Raw genomic sequence first — 23,638 nt, 5'->3', positions numbered from 1 at the left:
TTCAACCGCACCTTCCAAACCAGCAGTTTCTATATCCTAGAAGAATAGAGGCAGCATATGCATGGCAGGACCACCATTATGTCACAGGCACATGGGAACACCACCATCTAAGTTCTCCTCCAAGCCACTCACCATTCTGACTTGGAAATATATCGCCGTTCCTTCACTATCGCTGGGTCAAAATCCTGGAACTCCCTTAACAGCACTGTGGGTATACTTACACTACATGGACTGCAGCAGTTCAAGAAGGCAGCTCACCACCACTTTCTCAAGGGTAATTAGGGATGGGCAATAAGTGCTGGCCTAGCCAGAGACACTCACATCCTGTGAAAGAATAAATAAATAAAAACATCCTTGCACTCCACCAACTCATATACTGTCACCTCAGCGGTTGTGTGCTCGTGAATAGATTAGAGGTCACAAGGCGAGAGAGGGACAAGGTGCCTGGCGCCTTGTCCTTCTTGGGTTATCAGGAAGGTACAAGTGTGCCTTGCAAGGGAGGAATTGATGCTGATTTCTACTCATTGCTCTCTTGATGCGGACATCAACTCCTCAGGCTCCCTGCCAGTGATACCAGCGGCACCTCAGGTAGCTGTGATGACAGAGGGGACTGCTGTACCTATGCAGGAGGCCCTCTAGGCCTCAGGCAGACAGAGAATGGCTACCAAGGTCTTCCCAGGCCCCAGATGAGCAATTTTCTTTTTCTGTTCATTCATGGGATGTGGGCCTCGCTGGCTGGGCCAGCATTTACTGACCATGCCTAAATGCCCTTGAGAAGGTGGTGGTGAGCTGCCTTATTGAACCGCTGCAGTCCATGTGGTGTAGGTACACCCACAGTGCTGTCCGGGAGGGAGTTCCAGGATTTTGACCCAGCGACAGTGAAGGAACGGCGATATATTTCCAAGTCAGGATGGTGAGTGACTTGGAGGGGAACTTCCAGGTGGTGGTGTTCCCATCTATCTGCTTGCCTTGTCCTTCTAGATGGTAGTGGTCGTTGGTTTGGAAGCTGTCGAAGGAGCCTTGGTGAATTCCTGCAGTGCATCTTGTAGACGGTAAACAGTGCTGCTACTGTGCATCGGTGGTAGAGGGAGTGAATGTTGTGGATGTGATACCAATCAAGCAGGCTGCTTTGTCCTGGATGGTGACCAGCTTCTTCAGTGTTGTAGGAGTTGCACTCATCCAGGCAAGTGGGAATATTCCATCACACTCCTGATTTGTGCCTTGTAGATGGTGGATAGGTTTTGGGGAGTCAGGAGGTGGGTTACTCGTCACAGGATTCCTATCCTCTGACCTGCTTTTGTAGCCACAGTATTTATATGGCTAGTCCAGTACAGTTTCTGGTCAATGGTAACCCCAGGATGTTGATAGTGGACGATTCAGTGATGGTAATACCGTTGAATGTCAATGGGGAATGTTGGATTCTCTCTTGGTGGAGATGGTCATTGCCTGACACTTGTGTGGCGCGAATGTTACTTGCCATTTGTCAGCCTAAGCCTGGATATTGTCCAGGTCTTGCTGCAATTGGACATGGACTGCTTCAGTATCTGAGGAGTCGTGAATGGTGCTGAACATTGTGCAGTCATCAGAAAACATCTCCACTTCTGACCTTATGATGGAAGGAAGATTGCTGATGAAGCAGCTGAAGATGGATGGGCCAAGAACACTACCCTGAGGAACTCCTGCAGTGATGTCCTGGAGCTGATATGACTGACCTCCAACGACCACAACCATCTTCCTTTGTGTTAGGTATGACTCCAACCAGCAGAGAATTTCCCCCAATTCCCATTGATCCAGTTTTGCTAGTGCTCCTTGATGCCACACTTGGTGAAATGAGACCTTGATGTCAAGGGCAGTCACTCCCACCTCACCTCGGGAGTTCAGCTCTTTTGTCCATGTTTGAACCAAGGCTATAATGAGGTCAGGAGCTGAATGGCTCTGGGGGAACCCAAACTGGACGTCAGTGAGCAGGTTATTGCTAAGCACCTGCCATCTGATAACACTGCTGATCACCCCTTCCATTACTTTACTGATGATGGAAAGCAGGCTGATGGGATAGAAATTGACTGGGTTGGATTTGTCCTGCATTTTGTGTATAGGACGTACCTGGGCAATTTTCCACTTTGCCAGGTAAATGCCAGTGTTTTGCTGTACTGGAACAGCTTGGCTAGGGCAAGTTCTGGCATACAAGCCTTCAGTATGATTGCCGGAATATTGTCAGGGCCCATAGCCTTCAGCCGCTTCTTGATATCACGTGGACTGAATCGAATTGGTTGAAGACTGGCATCTGTGATGCTGGGGACTTCCGGAGGAGGCTGAGATGGATCATCCACTTGGCACTTCTGGCTGAAGAGTGTAGCAAATACTTCAGCCTTACCTTTTGCACTGATGTGCTGGACTCCTCCATCATTGACGATGGGGTTACTTGTGGAGCCTCCTCCTCCAGTGAGTTGTTCAATTGTCCACCACCATTCATGACTGGATGTGGCAGGACTGCAGATCTTAGATTTGATCCGTTGGTTGTGGGATCACTTAGCTCTGTCTATCACTTGCTGCTTATGCTGTTTGGCACACAAGTAGTCCTGTGTTATAGCTTCACCAGGTTGACAGCTCATTTTTAGGTATACCTAGTGCTGCTCCTGGCATGCTCTCCTGCACTTTTCATTGGACCAGAGTTGATCCCCTGGCTTGATGGTAATGGTTGAGTGGGGGATATGCTGGGCCATGAGGTTACAGATTGTGTTCGAGTACAATTCTGCTGCTGCCAGTGGCCCACAGCTCTGCATGGATGCCCAATCTTGAGCTGCTAGATATGTTCGAAATCTATCATATTTAGCACAGTGGTAGTGCCACACAACACGATGGAGTGTATCCTCAGTGTGAAGGCAGGACTTTGTCTCCACAATGACTGTGCGGTGGTCCCTCTTACTGATAATGTAATGGACAGATGCATCTGCAGCAGATGAGGATGAGGTTAAGTATTTTTTTCCTTCTTGTTGGTTCCCTCACTACCTGCTGCAGACCCAGTCTAGCAGCTATGTCCTTTAGGATCGGCCAGTTTGGTCAGTAGTGGTGTTACTGAGCCACTCCTGGTGATGGACATTGAAGTCCCCCACCCAGAGTATATTCTGTGCCCTTGCCACCCTCAGTGCTTCCTCCAAGTGGTGTTCAACATGGAGCCTTGCAAGCCATTCAGTAGTAACAAAGTCACAAAAACGGACAGATCACCTGGCATCACCGGTGCAGTGGTGGTGACCTGGGCGATATCTTGCTAACATCTGGGGGCTAGTGCCAAAATTGGGAGAGCTGTCTCACAGACTAGTCAAGCAACAACCTGATATAGTCATCCTCACGGAATCATACTGGGACAGATGATGTCCCAGACACCACCAACACCGTCACCATCCCTGGGTATGTACTGTCCCACCGGCAGGAGAGGCCCAGCAGCTGAGGAACATGGTAAACAGGTACGTGGTATTCAGTAGGAGGTTTCCTTGCCCATGTTTGACCTGATGCCATAAAACTTCATGGGGTCTGGAATCAATGTTGAGGATTCCCAGGGCAACTCCCTCCCGACTGTATACCCACTGTGCCGCCTGCTCAGCTGGGCCTCTCCTGCCGGTGGAACAGGACATACCCAGGGATGGTGATGGTGTTGGTGGTGTCTGGGACATCATCTGTCCCAGTATGATTCCGTGAGGATGACTATATCAGGCTGTTGCTTGACTAGTCTGTGAGACAGCTGTCCCAATTTTGGCACTAGCCCCCAGATGTTAGCAAGATGTTGCCCAGGTCACCACCACTGCACCGGTGATGCCAGGTGATCTGTCCGTTTTTGTGACTTTGTTACTACTGAATGGCTTGCAAGGCTATTTCAGAGAGCATTTAAGAGTCAGCCACATTGCTTTGGTTCTGGAGTCACATGTAGGCCAGACCAGTTGATGATGGCAGATTTCCTTCGTTAGAGGACGTTAGTGATCCAGATGGGTTTTTACAACAGTTGACAATGGTTTTCATGGTCATCCTTAGACTTTTAATTCCAGATTTTTATTGAATTCCAATTCCACCATCTGCCATGGTGGGATTCAAACCCAGGTCCCCAGAGCATTACCCTGGGTCTCTTGATTACTAGCCCAGTGACACCACTGCCTCCACATATCTGGATGAGTGCAGTTCCAACAACACTCAAGAAGCTCGACACGCTCCAGCTCACAGCAGCCTGTTTGACTATTTACCCTATTCACCATCTTCAACATTCACCCCTCCACCACTGAGGCACTGTGGCAGCAGTGTGCACGAACTACAAGATGTACTGTAGCAACTCACCAAAGCTTCTTCGACAGCGCCTTCCAAACCAACCACCTATACCACCTAAAAGGCCTAGATGGCAGTAAAGGGGGGAGCACCATGTAGGAGCACATGTCAGAAATTCAAGAAAATGCTCTGGATGCACTTGAGCTTCATGGATTCCTCTTAAAGTAAAGACTATCAACCAGCGTGCAACTGTTAATATTATACATGTTAAATTTTGCTTAGGACCATCTTGATGTAGTGGTGGTGGCCATGTGGAAGTGCAAGATTTGGAAGTTTCAGTCTAAAGGTTGTCCATGGTGTGTGTGTTCATCATTTGTACATCGCGGATGTACCAGGTGTTAGTGGACGAGAGTGTCTGTGCTTTCAGCAGAGGTGAATGGCTTTTGTGTGCTTGAAGTGTGGATCTTTATTTGGCTGGATTGCTGAAGTGGTAAGGGTCCAGAGAGACGGCTGAGGATAAGTGCCCCTTGGGCCTCCCCGTGCCTATATCTTAGTGCCCTTCAAGTGGCCTGCCTGTCTGTCAGGATGCTGCGGCTCCTCTTTGGCTTCCTCACCTTCCTCCTTATCTGAGGATGCCTTGCACTTCAGCAGCCAGGACCTTGGACCTCTGCATCATCAGGTTGCATAAAGCTCAGCAAGCCACCACGATCCTGGAGAACCTCACTGGGGCATTTTGAAGCATGCCACCTGGTCAGTCCAGGCATCAAATCTTGCTTTGAGCCAACCGATGATTTGCTTGATGGTTACTCTGGTTGTGGTATGGCTGGGGTTACAGCGTTCCCCAGCTTTAGTCCTTGGGTTCCTTTTTGGTGTTGTTGGCCATCTCTCCAGTGGTTAGCCCTTGCCGGTAAGTACCCATTTTTGCAGGCTCACGGGGAAGGTGGGGAGTGAGAAACTGAATCGTGCTGGAGAATGTAGGTGTCGTAACTGCTCCCAGGATAATGAGCTCACACCTGCAGCGTAGACTGGCGGTGGTCACAGACAAGTCGGATATTGAGGGAATGAAATCCCTTTGGGTTGATGAAAGTCCCTGGCTGGCCTGACGACCAAAGCATGCAGCCTTGCACCTGGGGCAATCCAGCCCCAGTGCGAAGCCTTGGACTCTCTCGACCTGACTGTCTGCATCGGGTCTGAACTTGATGTGCTGCTTGGCCCTCCTGAAGAGCGCATCTGTCACCATCTTGATGCAGTAATGTGCAGCTGATTGAGAGATGTCGCACATTTCTCCAGTGGGTCCCTGGAATGAGCCTGAGGCATAGAAATTAAGGGCCACAGTGACCTTGAGAGAGCTACTGGCATCAAATGTCCACCTATGCAATTGGAGCTCACCCCCTCTGCCAGCATGACGCACAAATCATGCACAGGCTCTTGAGACAGGCACAATCTTGGGTGACACTACTGATCTAACATCTGGAGGTAGCTAATCTGTTTTCTGTAAACCCTGGCCATGGGTATCCCCTTCTCCGAGCTGGTCTCTGTGCCCAGTCCCCTCTACCACCTTCTGTCGCTTCCCTATCATGAGGCTGCCCCTGCAGATGGCCAGAAGGTTACTGATGTCCATTTTCCATTTACTCGCCCCTCCCTCACTCTCAGGTTCTTTTTTTTTATTTGTTCATGGGATGTGGGCATCACTGGCTAGGCCAGCATTTATTACCCATCCTCAACTGCCCTTGTTTAGAGGGCATTTAATAGTCAACCACATTGCTGTGGTTCTGGAGTCACATGTAAGCCAGACCAGGTAAGGACAGCAGATTTCCTTCCCTAAAGTACATTAGCAAGCCAGGTGGGTCTTTACACCAATCGGCAATGGATTTTTGTGACCATCATGAGGCTTTTAATTCCAGATTTTTATTGAGTTCAAATTCCACCATCTGCCATGATGGGATTCAACAACAGGTCCCCGGAGCATTACCCTGAATTTCTGGATTACCAGTCCAGTGACAACACCACTATTCCACCACCTCCTCTTCGCTGAATTACAGGAAACCTCCTCCATCTGGGCAATACTACTTTACGGGAGTCACCTTTCCCAGTGTTGCCGAATGTCCACCCAATCTTTTCCCCCTATTAGGCCCCTCTCCAATGAGCCCCCTGCCAAGAGGACTAACTGCTTAAGGGGTGTCAAGCCAAGACAAATGGTTTCCCCTCCCCTGCTGTGCTCTTAAACCAAAAGGTTTCAATGAATGTCTGCCAAGTGCAACAGACTCCAACAGCTGCCACCCCATTACTGCTGTTTAAATACTGCTGAGGCTCTACACCTTCTGCCCTCGGATGGCCTGGGCGCTGCTGGTGAAATTCTGAGGGTCTCGTAAAATCGTTCTCAATAGCCTCCTCAGAAATGTTAATTGGTTAAAAATAATTGTTTCGTTGCTCGTTTCCAAATGGTAAGTGGAGCCCCCAGTCAGCTCGCCATCCACCCCTGGTGAAATCTGACATGGTGGCAGAGGGGACCCAACCAGACTCCATCTCATGCAATTGTACATCACACTCACTACATCCCCCCTCCTGCTATCTGATTTGAGGAGGAAAACCTCTGGCCACAAGGTGTGGAACCACAAACAAAAATACTGAATTACAGCCAACCCAACCTTTCTAAGGTAAATGTAATGACATTTGTAGAAGACATGTGATCAGATGGCACATGATCCATAATCACTTGGCCAGGGATCATGTTGTCAGATTGTAACATGCTCACACCTCCAAGAATGCCTCCAATCAGAGCAGAACCTGAATGATCTGGATATTCCAGCAAGGAGAGGCGCTCACAAGGGGTGCGTATCAGGAAACCACAGGTGTGGAGCGTGTAATTTTCCTTTCATAAAAAGTAATCAACATGAGACAGGCCTAACATGTGAAAACAAGTAGTTACATGGATTTTGTATCTTAAATGATAAAGATATGCAACATTCCTTCACTTGTATAGGAGAGAAAAAAAAACACATAAGCGAATGCTTGAAAGCACAGATTGATAGAGAAAATTTATAACAAAACGATGCATCGTGATTAATTTTAAGCATGTTAATAGTTCACAATTAAATGCTTTCAAGTTTTAAAAAAGTGACTTTTGGATTTCAATGGACAAAGTAGACCATGTTTTTACCCAAAAGCCATGTCCTATATCCACAGCCCTTCAAAAAGGCGGTCTACCCCCTACAGACTCAATTTGCTGCACCAACTGAGACACTGTGCAAATTCCTGCCTTTTCACAGAGACACTTCTCACTGAAAGTCTTCTCCCTCTTACGCATTAATTTAATCTAGCAATCCAAGTAGTTAAGCTGAGAATCTTTCAATCTCTGTTGTTCAGTGTTGCTCCTCACTGTTTATATGGTGAATGACAAGGGGCCCTCAGAAATGGTAGTGCATTTGAAGGTCAAGACAAGCTGATTGTATTTTTTTCTTTGAGTTCTGATCAAAGGTCATCCTGACCTGAAACATTAATGCTATTTCTCTCCACAGATGCTGCCTGACTGGCTGAGTAGTTCCAGAGTTCTTTGTTTTTATTTCAGATTTCCAGCATCTGCAATATTTTATTTTTGTATTCTTTCTTGTTGGAAGTGGTCATAACCTAGTACTTTTGTGGTTCCAGTGTTACTTGTCAATTGTTAGCCAAACCTTTTTCATGTTCTTCTGTAGGCTGGCACAGGCTCCTTCAAGATCAAAGTTATGAACTGAGTTGAATGCTATAGAATTAGCAGCAAACAAGCTCACTCCTGATCCTATGATTGTCATTGATGAAGCAACCAAAGATGTTTGGGCCAAATACATCTCCTCAGGCCTATTGTGCATTCTTGTTTGAGAGCCCAGAAATCCATTTGTCTGTTGAAACAACTGAGCCCCAAAGAAAAAATTGCACAATTGACAGCTCTGGCTCTCTGATACCCACTGTCAATTGCATAATGTTTATTTATACAAGGTTAAGCGGTTTCGAGGCTTACAGTTTATGCTATTGAGACTTTAAAGGGGCTAATTGATTGACACTTTTATTGCCCTGTAGTAAAAGGACTTTTCTTTAACATATTGGAAAGTTATGAATGAATTACTTTTTTTAAAAGTTTTTTTTACACATCCTATTGTTGCTATAGAGTTCATTGGTTCTCTGCAGTGTAAAGTGGGTCAATGCATGTGAAAGTGCCACAGCTTGGCATGGGGGCATGAGAGCCCATGGGGTAGGCAGAGGGGCAGAGATTGTTAAGGGGCATGAGGAGCCATGGAAGGTGGGTAGGGGCTGGAACTTGCCATAATGGACAAGGGGTGGGGGGCATGAGGGACATGGATGGGGTATGGAAAGCATGTGTGGGGTGAAAAGGTGTGAGGAGTGAGGGCTAGAGGACCTGGGATGAAGTCTTAAGCACTGAGTCCGGCCTTTTAAAAAACCTGCTTCGTCACCTGCCAGCCCCTGTGGCTGCCTACGACCACTTTACCAGGTGGTCTGGCCTGGCTGCAGCCCGCACCCTGCCTCCCCAACAATGAAGATCCCATATTTGCGGGCACTTTCTCCCGAGATGGGTGCGCGAAGCTGGGAATTTTCCTAACTCCCCCTACTCATGTCAGAAAGTGAGAAACACCAACTAGGGAAGGCGAGAAAGAGAAAAACACAAACTGAGGAGTAGTGGTGTTTCGCATTGTGGTTGATACTGTAGTGACATCACAGAAGTAATCTTTAATGAAGCATTATTTATTTTAAAATTTTTCTATTTTGTGTTCTTTGGTTTATGAGTAATGTTATTCATTTCAGTATAAAACAAAAACTCAAAAAGCGTTCAGTGTGTGGTGATATTGAGACACTCAACTAAGTAAAAACATTTGCAAGCACTAGTAAAACATTACATCATCAAATGTCATATGATTAAAAATACAGTAGCGTGAGAAGTGTCATATGATTGATTGCCATGAGACATCAAATATAACATGATCAAAACTCCACAAATATGTCAAATACAAGTTGGCAATGCTAGTGGACATATAAATCAACCACTTATTTCACATGTAGGCCAGATCAGTACAGCGATAGGTTCTATGTTTGCAAGGTAAGAGTGAACTAGTTGGGTTTTTATGACAATCTAGCAGCCGTAATAGCAGCTTTTGTTTCTTGCCGCCAGCCCATAATTTACCAGATTTATTGATTTCAATTTTGCAAATTGCCATGGCGAGATTGTCAAAGACCACAATGGCTGCACTACTGTACTGTCTATGAAGTCCAAACTTAATTGTTTCCTTTGAAGGAACCGTTCGCCAAACTTCTCATTTGGAATGGGAGCTGAGATCAAGTAAAGTTTAAAATAATGTGCAGTCATTCCAGCTGTAGACAATAACTGATTCCTAGGTGAATAATTGCAAAGGCAGAAAGAATAAGAGAATTAAAATTTTTACAATTTATATCAATGACTTAGATGAGGGGACCACGCCACTTTTGTGCAATCCTAAAGAGTCTAAGATCATAAGTAATTGGAGCAGGAGCATGCCATTCGACCCATTGAGCCTGCTCCGAGAAGCTATCATTGGCAGACCCACATACCCTTATTTGGTGAGGAAACTGAGCTCTCCAGACCTGCAGTTTCAATACATCAGCTCATGCTGGAATAAATAATATGGCTGGAAAGAAATGGGGCAGAACTTTATAGTCCACCACTGGCAGGGATGGGTCGGGAGCACCTCTCTCAAGGGCCCCCTTTCTGCATCAGGGGCCACTTCCTCAACAAGATCTTCCACCTGTGGTTCTCTCCTTATCCTGACTGCCTCATCAAGAACCCAATCCCATCTCCCCAACCCCTCCCCGCCAGGAGACTCCATCCTCCCCTCCTCCTGGACTTACTGGTCCTGGACTCTGGGGACTGCTTGTAATATCAGTCCCGGCCCAAGCTGCCACTGGGATGACAGAGCTGTCTCTGAGGCGGGACTTCTGCCCGAGTGAGGGTTGGGATTCCCATCTCCAGCCAATTAATGCTCCTTGGAGCGTTAAATAGCTGTGAGGCTGTGTTCCCTGGCGACTCTTCAGGGCACGGGGAAGGTGTTAGAATTGATCACAAAGGAGCTTATGGCTGGGCACTTAGAAAAACTCAAGGTAATCAGGAAGAGTCAACATGGTTTTGTGAAAGGGAAATCATGTTTAACTAATTTATTGGAGTTCTTTGAAGGAGTAGCATATGCCATGGATAAAGGGGAGCCTGTAGATGCACTGTACTTGGATTTGCAGAAGACATTTGATAAGGTGCCACATCAAAGGTTACTGGGGAAAATAAAAGCTCATGGTGTAGGGGGTAACATATTAGCATGGATAGAAGATAGGCTGGCTGGCAGAAAACAGAGTGTGTGCATAAATGGGCCTTTGAATGATTGGCAGGATGTGATGATTGGAGTCCCACAAGAGTCTGTGCTGGGGGCTCAAATTTTTACAATTTATATGAATGACTTAGATGAGGGGAGCGAAGGCACGGTAACTAAATTTGCAGATGACACAGAAATAGGTAGGAAAGTTTGTTGTAAAGAGGACATAAGGAGGTTGCAGACAGATATAGATAGGTTGAGTGAGTGGGCAAAAATCTGGCAGATGGGAAAATGTTAAGTTGTCCACTTTGGTAGGAATAATAAAAAAGCAGAGTATTACTTAAACTGAGAGCAACTGCGGAATTCTGAGGTGCAGAGGGATCTGGGTGTTCTAGTGCATGAGTCATAAAAAGTCAGTATTCAGGTACAGCAAGTAATTAGGAAGGCAAATGGAATGTTATCCTTTATTAGGAGAGGAATTGAATGTAAAAGTAAGAATGTTATGCTCCTCTGGACCCTCACAAGGTTTTATCTCACCCCCACCTCCAAAGTTGCAGTCCCGACATGGCCTCTCAACCGCACCCCCCCTCCCCCAACCCCTCACCAGGACCTGTCAGCTTGGTACCTGGAGATACCCCCAAGCACATACCCAAATCCTGATTAAATGCCACATGCCTCTGCTCCTGTACTGGAGAACTGTTGGTGTCTGATTGGCTGGCAGCTCTCTGAAGCAGACTTCCTGATGCAGATACGGGTGGCAGTCCTGCCTCCAGGTTAGTTAGCAACCAATGTAAATGGCTGTGGGGCAGCCTGTGCTCCCCTCGGTGGTCTCCCTTTTTAGCCGGGGGTCGGGGGGGGGGGCGGTGGTGGTGGCGTGGGAGTGGAAAATCCGGGCACCTCATATAACTCAGCCCCATATCAAAGGAAAGCAAGATATTAAATACTTGTTTTTTTTTATTCTGGAGTCTGAAGTCTATTGCAGAAAAAAAAATCGCTCCAAAGGCCATTAGTAATAACATTGATTTTGATACTTCTCTAAAAAGGCAATAAAAATTACTGAGCCAGGGAAGAGGGAGGGAACATCAGGGATGGTGAACCAGTTGTGATCATTGTTCTGCAATTTTTTAAAAGCTGAAAGCTTATGGTTTAATTGTAAAACGTCTGACGTTTGTTAAGTCAACTATTTACACAAGTTACTGGTAAAAATAAATATTAGATTGTCGCTTGTTAGTGCGGAACTTGAATATTGCTGACATGAGAGATATGTTGGTGCAGCTTTTCACCTTGCACTCTTCAGGGAAAACACAAGAATACCAAATTTCAAACAATCATAACTTACAGTACAGGAGAAAAGAATGCTGACTGTGTGGCAAGTGACTCTGATTGGCTGAGACATTACCATGGAGAAAGCAATGGGGAACTATAGGTTCCCCAAGCTTCTAAAATATTAGATTGTACATTACTTGGCCGCATTTGATACAAACTGAATTTTGACTGAATTCGGCTTCCGTATCTGAAGAGAAATGCTGGGTTCCAAGCATCTCCGAAAGGTCCACAAAACAGACCAATGAGGAGATTAGCAGGGTTATGCAAAGATCTTAAAGTTACTGTGTAACAATGAGAGCAAGGCAGCCTGAAATGAAGGGCAAAAAAAATAAAATTTTGCATGGAATTAACATATTTGCTTTATACTGATTTGGAATGGCTTAGAGCCTTGGGCATGATTTTCTGCCTGTCAATTGTTAAGGCCCTTTTAGACAGTCATTTGTTGGTAATTGCCTTCAATTTCTGCCCACGCAAGAATGCACTTTTTGATATAAGTAGTGTAACCTACCACAGGCAGTAAGTTTTGACATCTGATCGGTACTTTATAGTTCCACGCCTTAACAAACAAGGAGTGAGACTGTTAAACCATAGGACACTAGACAGGCATTATAGAATATTTCAATCTTAATGGCGGAAAACATGGTAAGCATTAATAACACAAAATTGGCATTCATTGTAGGGAAGTATAGTCGCATCCTTTAATCATGCAGATGCACTCCATTCCTCTCTATCTCCTTTCTCTACCCACCCTCCATGAAGTGGTCCTGGGAGGATGGATGAGATTTATCTGAACCTAGAGAAAATCTAGGCAGGACATCAGAAAATGGCCAATGACCAAAACCAAAAAGACTATCAAAGAGAAGGTTGCATTTGGGCACCAGCTTAGGAAGACAATCAGGGCGGCTACAATAACTAAAGATTGTAGTGGGTCTAGATACATTTATCATTCAACTGTTTGATGTCAACTTGCAGGTGGGCAAGTAGAGTTGAGGCAAAAAATCAGCCATTATTGTTCTGAATGTTAGAGCAGGCTTGGGAGGCCATATGTTCAAGTCTTCCTCCTATTCCTTATGGCTTATATGTTTCTTATGTTCTTGTGTCATTTGGTGGAGGGGCCGACAGTGCATAATTTTGAGGTTGTCTTCTGGTGAACTCCTCCTTTATAAAATGCTTTCATTGTAGCTATGACTATGACATACACGTTGTAATTAATCATGAGGGAATATTCCCCTATTCCTATGGAGGTCTTTATGTCTCCAGGTGGATTATTGAAATCCAGAAGCAGATTTTGATCATCAGTCACCCAGGTAGCATAGAAGCTAAGGCTCAGTCACAGGATTTTTTTTGGAATAGGATGGCCATGTTGTCCCCATTATGAGAAAGAAGTTTCTCCCTGTAGTCTGATGAAAGGCCATCGACCTGAAACATAACTCTATTTCTCTCCACGCATGCTACCTGACCTGCTGAGTCTTTCCAGACTTTTTTTGTTCTTACATAATACTTATCTCTCAATGAACATCACTGAAACAGATTATCTGGTCACTAATCTCAGTGCTGTTTGCAGGATCTGAGTGTGCAAACGGACTGCTGCATTTGTATATATTAAAACAGTGACTATGCTTCAAAGGTAGCTCATTGGCTCTGAAGTGCTTTGGAATATCCTGAGGACATGAAAGGTCTATATAAATGCAAGATTTTTTCTTTTAATTAATTATCTTCTCCAAGTATAAATTAAGGTGTATACAACTGCTGTAATATAGACATATCCCAAGGCATTACGGGGTGGGGGGGTGTTTGAATCTTGGCGAGAGTAGGTTGAAGCTCGGCAAGTTGGGCTTAAGCACAGTGGAAGAGTTTGTTTTAAAGAGCTTTTTAAAGGAAGTGGCTGATATAGATCGGGGAGGGAGTTCAAATGCTTGGTTATATATCTAGGCATTGAGCACCAACGCTACAGCAGAAGAAAATGACAATGGGCAGGGGAGCAGAGGTGAAATAGAGGACTGTGCAACTGGGGGCATAAGAGTCTGAAGAGGTAGAGTGGAGTGAGGCCAAAAAAGTATTTGGAGGCAAGAGTGAGGACGTTGAAGTCAGTGTGCAGAGCAACAGAAAGCTGAGAGGTTGGGGTTATTTTGAAATTATAGCTATTTGGATAATGAGAGTGCCCGTGGGCTAAGATCATTTCAAACTCTTTTCACACTCTGATTTTGCTGATTATCACGAGAGCTGTACATTTTGTTATTGTCAATCTTACAGAGAAAACATAACAGGGCAAATGAAGGCATGAGTCACAGGCAGACAGGGGTGTATCCACAAAAAGTCACTATGATTGGATGATGAGGCTTGATTAATTTCTTTCAAAAGATTTGCCTTAGATCTCATGTTGGAAATAAATTCAAAATGATGATTGCTGTACAAATAAATTATTTTGATCTAAAAGTTTAATTCACGTTAAATTGCACTGCCTGACATCTTTAAATTTTAGGGTAACTTCACACAACCTCTTTTCACATCACAGCAACGTTAAAGATGGCTAAACGGCAGATTGAATTACTTTGCAGACCCATCTGTACTACAGAAACCTAGCAGCTGATGGTTTTAGGTCTCAAATTGCAGTTAAAACATGGTTTTCTGCAGTTCAGCACCCAAAGGACAATGCTAAGCAAGCCTGGTGAGGATTCTTTTTGATGATGGAAATTGTTTCATTTTGTTTCTGCTGGGGGTTATGTTTGGTCAGCATTTGTTTTTATGTCTTAATGTCACCACGCAAATGTCAAAATGTTATAAAGTCAACACCAAGCTGTGAAGCCCAAATATTAATACTTGAATTGACGTGATAACAACTAGCTGCCTTTACTTCCAGACACCCTAAGTATTCCGTCAAAGAATAACAAAAAGCAACTTGAGAGCAAGAGATACCTTGGAATATAATTGCTTCAATGTACTTCCTCCCATCAGGGAGGCCATCTAGTGTTTGGTTGACAAAATAAAAGTATCACGCATAATCACAAATGAATTCCAAGAAACTCAGGTCAGGTTTTATAGTTATTAAATTTTTTTTTTAATCATTCACAAGATGTGGGCTTCACTGGCTGGGCCAGCATGTATTGCCCATCCTTAGTTGCCCTTGAGACGGTGGTGGTGAGCTGCCATCTTGAACCGCTGCAGTCCATGTGGTGTAGGTACACCCACAGTGCTGTTAGGAAGGGAGTTCCAGGATTTTGACCCAGCGACAGTGAAGGAACAGCGATATATTTCCAAAGCAGGATGGTGATTGACTTGGAGGGGCACTTCCAGGTGGTTGTGTTCCCATCTATCTCCTGCCCTTGTCCTTCTAGGTGGTAGTGGTCATGGGTTTGGAAGGTGCTGTGAAAGGAGCCTTGGTGAATTCCTGCAGTGCATCTTGTAAATGCTGCTACTGTGCGTCAGTGGTGGAGGGAGTGAATGTTTGTGGATGTGGTGCCAATCAAGCGGACTGCTTTGTCCTGGATGGTGTCCAGCTTCTTCAGTGTTGTAGGAGCTGCACTCATCCAGGCAAGTGGGGAGTATTCCATCACACACCTGACTTGTGCCTTGTAGATGATGGACAGGCTTTGGGGAGTCAGGGGGTGGGCTACAGGATTCCTAGCCTCTGACCTGCTCTTGTAGCCACAGTATTTATATGGCTAACCCAGTGAGTGGATCCTAAGATGAGTGGATCCTCCAACTATAAAGCAAACTTGGAAGAAACTTGCACAAATTTCGATTGTTGGAGTTCGGGTTGCCGTTAATTTAAATACAAAATTGATCTCAACGGACTTGTATTGCAGACTGAGATATCTTGGACTGGCAGTGGGGTCGATGTAACTCCAGGGGAATGTGACTCGAAATTCTTCAGGAGCTGCTCCATTGGCCTGATAATCTACATCCCAGAGTACTTAAGGAAGTGTCCCTAGAAATAGTGGATACATTGGCGGTCATCTTCCAAGATTCTATAGACTTTGGAATAGTTCCTACAGGTTACAGAGTAGCTAATGTAATCCCAGTATTTAAAAAGGGAGGTAGAGAGAAAACAGGGAATTATAGACCAGTCAGCCTGACGTTAGTAGTGGGGAAAATTCTAGAGTCCATTATAAAAGATTTAATAGCTGAGCAGTTGGAAAACAGTGGCAGAATCGGACAGAGTCAGCATGGATTTATGAAAGAGAAATCATGCTTGATAAGTCTACTGGAATTTTTTGAGAACGTAACTAGTAGAGTTGATGAGGGGGAGCCAGTGGATGTGGTTTATTTGGACTTTCAGAAGGCTTTCGACAAAGTCCCACATAAGAGATTGATGTGTAAAATTAAAGCACATGGGATTGGGGGTAGTGTATTGAGATGGATAGAAAACTGGTTGGCAGACAGGAAACAAAGAGTGGGAATAGACGGGTCTTTTTCTGAATGGCAGGCAGTGACTAGTGGGGTACTGCAGGGATTGGTGCTGGGACCCCAGCTATTCACAATATATATTAATGATTTAGATGAGGGGACTAAATGTAATATCTCCAAATTTGCAGATGACACAAAGCTGGGTGGGAGGGTGAGCTGTGAGGAGGATGCAGAGATGCTTCAGTGTGATTTGGATAAGCTGAGTGAGAGGGCAAATGCATGGCAGATGCAGTATCATGTGGATAACTGTGAGGTTATCCACTTGGTAGCAAAAACAGGAAGGCAGATTATTATCTGAATGGCTATAAATTGAGAGGGGGGAATGTGCAATGAGACCTGGGTGTCCTCGTACACCAGTCGCTGAAGGTAATCATGCAGGTGCAGCAAGCGGTAAAGGCAAATGGTATGATGGCCTTCAAAGAGAGAGGATTCGATACAGGAGCAGGGATATCTTGCTGCAATTATATAGGGCCTTGGTGAGACTACACATGGAATATTGTGTGCAGTTTTGCTCTCCTTATCTGAGGAAGGATGTTCTTGTTATCGAGGGAGTGCAGCGATGGTTTGTCCGACTGATTCCTGGGATGGCGGGACTGACATATGAGGAGAGATTGAGTCGGTTAGGATCATATTAGCTGGAGTTCAGAAGAATTAGGGGGATCTCTTAGAAACTTATAAAATTCTAACAGGACTGGACAGGGTAGATGCAGGAAGGATGTTTCTGATGGTGGAGGAGTCCAGAACCAGGGGTCACAGTCTGAGGATATGGGGAAGACCAATAAGGACTGAGATGAGGAGAAATTTCTTCACCTAGAGAGTGGTGACCTTGGGGAATTCGCTACCACAGAAAGTAGTTGAGGCCAAAGCATTGTATGTTTTCAAGAAGGAGTTAGATAATAGCTCTTAGGGTGAAAGAATATGGGGAGAAAGTGGGAGCAGGCTATTGAGTTGGATGATCAGCCATGATCAGAGTGAATGGCGGAGCAGGCTCGAAGGGCTGAATGGCCTACTCCTGCTCCTAATTTCTATGCTTCTATGTTTCCATTGGCTTTTTGCTATCTTTTGTCACTTAGCAATGATTGGAATACACTGTTGTAATGGTGTGCTAATGACAGCAGTGTATCAGCCAATGGATTTCCCGCCATTTCCACCCCAGCAATGCTGGGCATTATGAATGGCTGCATGCTCCTGGTATCTTGTTTTAGAAAATTAAATGGGCTTAAAACCCATAACCTTCTGCCTCACTTAATGATATAACTGAAAGCTGTGGATCTTAGTACATCCATAGCTTTTGGATCTTTAGCTTGGGGGGAGTAAACTACAGGCTTAAATAGATGTATTGGGGTGAATTTTACGGGGTTGGGGCAGGGGAGGGGGTGCCTCGTGCTCTCCCCCGACTGGTTTAAAAAGGGATAATATGCTAGGGCTGGCCTTAACAAGGTGAGATGGGACTTATGCCCCCAAGGGACAGCAAGTTTCAAATAGCATGCCGTCAAGCATTTCCCTTGAAAGCAAGAGCCAGGTGTGAGTAAATGACTTCCTGTTTTAAAGCTGTTGGCAAATCTACTTATCTGGCAGCTGAGTAGCCTTCGCAGCGCCAGAACACAAGGGAGTCCCAAGAAGAAGATCATGGATACTGGAGTTCAAGGTAAGTCCGGGGCTTTTGGTCAGGGAGGATTTGGGGACCCTAGTGAGGGGTTGGGGGGGGATTGAGTTTTGGAGGCTGGTTGGGGCAGTTGGTGGAGGCACAAAGGTGGGGGTGTTCCATTCCGGGAATTGCCCCAGATGGGCACAGAGGAACCCCTCCCCCCGCAAAGGAGGTACCCCACATTTTCTTCCCACCTTTTACCTCCAAGTAGGAAAAGTCAGGGTCCGGCCACTTTCCTTGCGCCTTCCTCCACCCACCATATTATAGAGGTGGAGGCTGAAAGAGGCACTTAAACAGCCTTTAATTGGCAATGCAAGGGCCTCAATAAGCCTAAAGGGCAGGTGGCTTGGCTGATGCCCTACCCGCCCACTGTAATATGGGGGACAGCTCGGGGTGGGTGGGAAGGTGGTGGGCTAGCTACCTGTTTTATTCTACATCTCCACCCCGCTTCAAATACCATAGTGAGGGGCCATAAAATTCTCCCCAATACCTCTGAAACCAGTCCTGTCAATTATCCCTACACAATGAAGGTGATATAGAAACAGGCCATTTGGCCCAGCTCCCTTCCTTTCAATACTGTGGGTGTACCTACGCCACATGGACTGCAGCGGTTCAAGAGGGCAGCTCACCAACACCTTCTCAAGGACAACTAGGGATGGGCAATAAATGCTGGCCCAGCCAGTGAAGCCCAAATCCTGTGAATGAATAAAAAAAAACTAACTTGCGCTGGTGTTTATACTTATCTCGAGTCCTCTTCCATTCTATATCCCTTACCTCAGCCTTTCAGCATACATTTCTGTTTCTTTGGTGCCCATTTTTTCCCCTTTGAAAGCATCCAAGTTATGAGATAAAAATATCAGGGAATATCTGTCTGCTAAAGGTGTAATTCATTGGTAATTATAAGTGGGCGATTGCCTCCTCCCGCCTCCCTCATCCCTCTCCCAGTTGAATCTAACCATGAATAGAATATTACAATCTGTAGATTGTTCATGGAAGGCTGTGAGAAAAATATTTTGGTTTAAATTGATGAATGGTCATAAAATACACAATAAAAAAGTAAAGGGAAACTCAGATTTAATGACTCTTGGCAGCAAGACTTCATATCCAGTTCCCATTGCAAAATGTCATAACAACATGCAAAAACAGTAAATTCTACATTTGTGCTGCCAGGCAGTTGGAGTGGGCTAGGTGCTGGATTTCCTGCGGCATGGTACTGATAGTAGCATGAAATATCAGCACAGCTTGTTGGGTGGGGGGGAGAGAAAAACAAAATTTATAGCCTGTCAACCAGTATTAGTTCAAGATGCCCGTACAAGCAGTGATGAACTTGGATGCCATTACCATAAGGTTGGTTAGTATCTTGCCATTCAAAACTTCATTTCAAATAGCATGCCGTCAAGCATTTCCCTTGAAAGCAAGAGCCAGGTGTGAGTAAATGACTTCCTGTTTTAAACAGTAGTTTACTAAATATTGCACTCATCACATATGCCTCCTTGCTGGATGCTGGACTGCTGATGTTTGTCTGAATGAAGCATCTTGCATAACATTGAGCTGTAGTTGGCTTATTTATATAGTTTTAATTTCTTCTCCCTTTATTCTCTGTTCCTCTAAAGGCATTGGGTCAGATTTTTTATTGTTGTTGTACAGCTCTAGCTGCATGTACCATTAGTTGGACTTGGGATCCAGGGCAATTTGGCAAATTGGATCCAAAATTGGTTTAGCAGCTGGAGGCAGAGGGTGAAGGTCGAAGGTTGTTTTTGCGACTGGAAGCCTGTGACGAGTGGTGTACCACAGGGATCAGTGCTGGGACCTTGCTGTTTGTGGCGTACATTAATGATTTAGACGTGAATATAGGCGGTATGGTTAGTAAGTTCACAGATGACACGTAAATTGGTGGTGTCATAAAGAGTGAGGAGAAAAGCCTTAGATTACGGGATGATATAGATGGGCTGGTAAGGTGGGCAGAGCAGTGGCAAATGGAATTTAATCCTGAGAAGTGTGAGGTGATGCATCAGAGGGACCGTGGTGTACATGTCCATAGATCCCTGAAGGCGGCAGCACAGGTAGATACACTGATTAAGAAGGCATATGAGATACTTGCCTTTATTAGCCGAGGCATAGAATATAAGAGCAGAGAGGTAATGTTGGAGCTGTATAAAACGCTGATTAGGCCACAACTGAAGTAATGTGTGCAGTTCTGGTTGCCACACTATAGAAAGATGTGATTGCACTGGAGAGGGTGCAGAGAAGATTCACCAGGATGATGCCTGGGCTAGAGCGTTTCACTTATGAAGAGAGACTGGATAGGCTGGGGTTGTTTTCCTTAGAGCAGGGAAGGCTGAGGGGGGACCTGAAAGAGGTATACAAAATTATGAGGGACATAAATAGAAAGGGTAGATGGGAAGAAACATTTTCCTTTAGTGGAGGTGTCAATAACCAAGGAGCATAGATTTAAGGTAAGGGGCAGGGGGTTTAGAGGGGAGTTGAGGAAAGACTTTTTCACCAGGAGGGTGGTTGGAATCTGGAACACACTGCCTGAGTGGGTGGTAGAGGCAGGAACCCTCACAACATTTAAGGAGTATTTAGATGAGCACTTGAGATGCCATAGCATACAAGGCTATGGGCCAAGTGCTAGAATCTGCGATTAGAATAGATAGGTGCTTGATAGCTGGCACGGACAGGATGGGCTGAAGGGCCAGTTTCTGTGCTGTATAACCCTATGACTGTAATTGGTTTCATGCTATTTGGAAACCAGTTTGCAATCATCTGCTCCACCCGACAATGGCGGGTTGCCTTTCCCACCACTGGACATCAGGAACCTGATTTTAATGCAATTGCATCTCATCGTCTTGCCTGCTCACTGGAATCATCCTCCCACATCAAATTTACTGTCCACATCGGCGGGAAAACACATAGGCCCAGAACACATATTGACAAGTGTGATGTGCAGAAGTCAGGACTTACTGTTAGGATAGGAAGCTGCTGGCAACTGATGGCTGCCAAAGGGAAGAAACATGCTTCCCCTAGGTTTAGCGACACCTCCCTTGAGAGCCTACTGAATGCAGTGGAGACCTGCCGCGATGTCCTCTACCTCGACTCTGGGCTAGGGAAGACTGAAAGATTATGGCCAGTGCCCCTGCAATTTCTACTCTCACTTCCTTCAGTATCCTTGGATGCATCTCATCTGGTCCTGGTGTCTTGTCAACTTTAGTACTGACAGTCTATTCAACATTCCCTCCTTGTCAATTTTGAACATTTCTAGTGACAGAGTTTCCTCATCTGTCACCATGGCCTGGGTAGCATCTACCTCATTTAATACCTCAACCATGGCCCCTTTGTCAATGTGTAAATATCCTTTTAGGTCCCTATTTGGCCCTACTCATCCTTTTACCACCCTTTTACAATTTATATACCTATAGAAGACTTTGGGATTCCCCTTATGTTGGCTACCAGTCTTTTCTCATAATCCATCTTTGCTTCTCTGATATGCTTTTTCACCTCCCCTCTGAACCTTCAGTATTCCACTTGGTCCTCAACTGTATTTTCTACCTGAAACCTGTCATAAACACAGGGGATTGGAAGTGGCCACCACATTCTGCCAATCGCTGATCAGGAGAAGAAGGCCGTGGAGGTAAGTGCCTTGAACTCAGGATCTTAGTGCCAGCCCCTACGCACCATCTCCCTTTACAGCGTTCATATACTTCTATGGATGTTTTCGTGTGAAGGAGGAGCACTTGCATTTGTAACAGACAAAATCATCATAAAATGGTAATGAGGTAGGAATGACATTTCTGGTTAGCAGATGGCCAAGTCAAGGGGTGACCTTAGTTATTGAGCCTGGCTGCTTGTCTCTAGACCCCTCAGATTTGATATCCTGAGAATTAACAGGCAGCAAAGGCATGGAGCCAGTTAAAGGACAAATCTTTTTTTAAATAGTACTGTTGGAGCTGGAAGGTCTCTTGGCCTCACGTTTTGGACAAAAAGGCACTCCTGTGCCAGAGGATATTGGGCCCAATGGGTTTCAGCTCAGGTCAGGCTAGGCACTACCTGACTTGTAGACTCCAGGCTGGGAAGTTGGCATGACCTTCAGAGTGTAGGGTTACCCAATCTGCTTGGATGGATCCTTGGAAGTTTCATTGCTGCCTTCAACTGCGCTGCTGCCATATCCTGCCAATGGGCACTCAAGTCTCCAATTTCACGCTGTCTACTTTCATTAATTGGAAAGTGAACAGACTCTTCAACACCTGATTGGATGTTGTTTCACTGCCAACCAAAGAGCCTTTCTTTGTATTTCTGATATTTATATAACCAAGAAACAAAATTGTTCAGAGAATAAAAACATACACCATTATTTTTTAGTGCAGCTACGATTTTTCTCCAGCATACTCAATCTTTAACTTCCTGGAAATTCCAGGACAATCCTGGAAGATGGGCAATCCAAGGCGGCAGGAGTGCTGAGGGGACGCACTGGGCGTCCGTGACCAGGAATTCTGTCATCATTAAATGATGTGACCTCCCCTTAGGTGGCCGTTTGCTCTTAATCAATCATTTAAAGCCTATTCAAGCATTGGATGTTTGTTTTACTTTGACAAGTTGACATCTGCAGGAACAAATTGGCAAAGGGAATAATGATTGTGACATGGCATACAAGACTGATTTGGAACATTAACAAGAAAGACTGAGATCAAAGGAGCCTACTTTACACACCCAAAGATGCAGCCTAATTTCACATTAGTCAATAAGATAATTGGTATAAGGATTAGATACAGCTCAAATGTTCATAAGAGTGTTCTAAAACTCTGTTCAATTAATCTGCATTTTGCTCAATCCATATTATTACATTTGAAAGGAACAGGTCAGAAAAGGCCATCATTCTATCCATTGAGTCGTACTTTACATCCTCCCCAAACATGGGTTTATATTAATTAGCACTGGAGGCAAAAAGAGAGAAGAAAATACAGTGGCCAAGTTTAGGTAAACAAAAACTATGGGAAATTTCTCAACTTAAGACAGTTAAGCAAATTCCAGGAGATTGGAATTAACAACAATGAAATGCTGGACTCTGGTAATGGGCTGACACTAACTTGTTGCTATATTGTTGGAAAATGTAATGTGTGGTTTGATCTTGTCTTTGCCATCTACTTTTAACACGAACACCAACCTGTTTCTGGGTCGAGCGTTATTTTTATTCTTTCATGAGATGTGGGTGTCATTGAGAAGGCCAGCGTTTGTTGCCCATCCCTAATTGTCCTAGAACTGAATAGCTTGCTAGGCATATTCAGGGGGCAGCTAAGGCCAGGATTTTCTGGCTTCGTTGGCATTGGGTGTCATGGCGGGCTGGGGTGAACAATGGGGCAAGATGGCCAAAAATAGGTTTCACGCTGTCAGCTTGCGATTGTCCGTTCCACCCATCAATGGCAGGCCGTTTTTCCGCTGCTGCCACATCAGGAACCTAATTTCAATGCCTTAGCACCTCATTATAAACCCTGCTCACCGAAATCATCTACCGATGCTGGATCATCTGGGCACATCATCTGTACACAAATGATTTGCACCTGGTGAGCTGCACTTCACTTAGGACTTCAAGGTTTGTTTGCCCACCTTGCTTCGGGCAACGCTCGCAGTCATCAGTGCCAGGCTTCGCAGGCAGCACCACATCACTTTTAGGAGAGCTCACGGG

The sequence above is a fragment of the Carcharodon carcharias genome, chromosome 5 (assembly GCF_017639515.1).
Source record: "Carcharodon carcharias isolate sCarCar2 chromosome 5, sCarCar2.pri, whole genome shotgun sequence".
In the NCBI taxonomy this organism is placed as follows: domain Eukaryota; kingdom Metazoa; phylum Chordata; class Chondrichthyes; order Lamniformes; family Lamnidae; genus Carcharodon; species Carcharodon carcharias.
The sequence above is the reverse complement of the archived record's forward strand: the minus strand, read 5'-3'. Positions refer to the sequence as shown.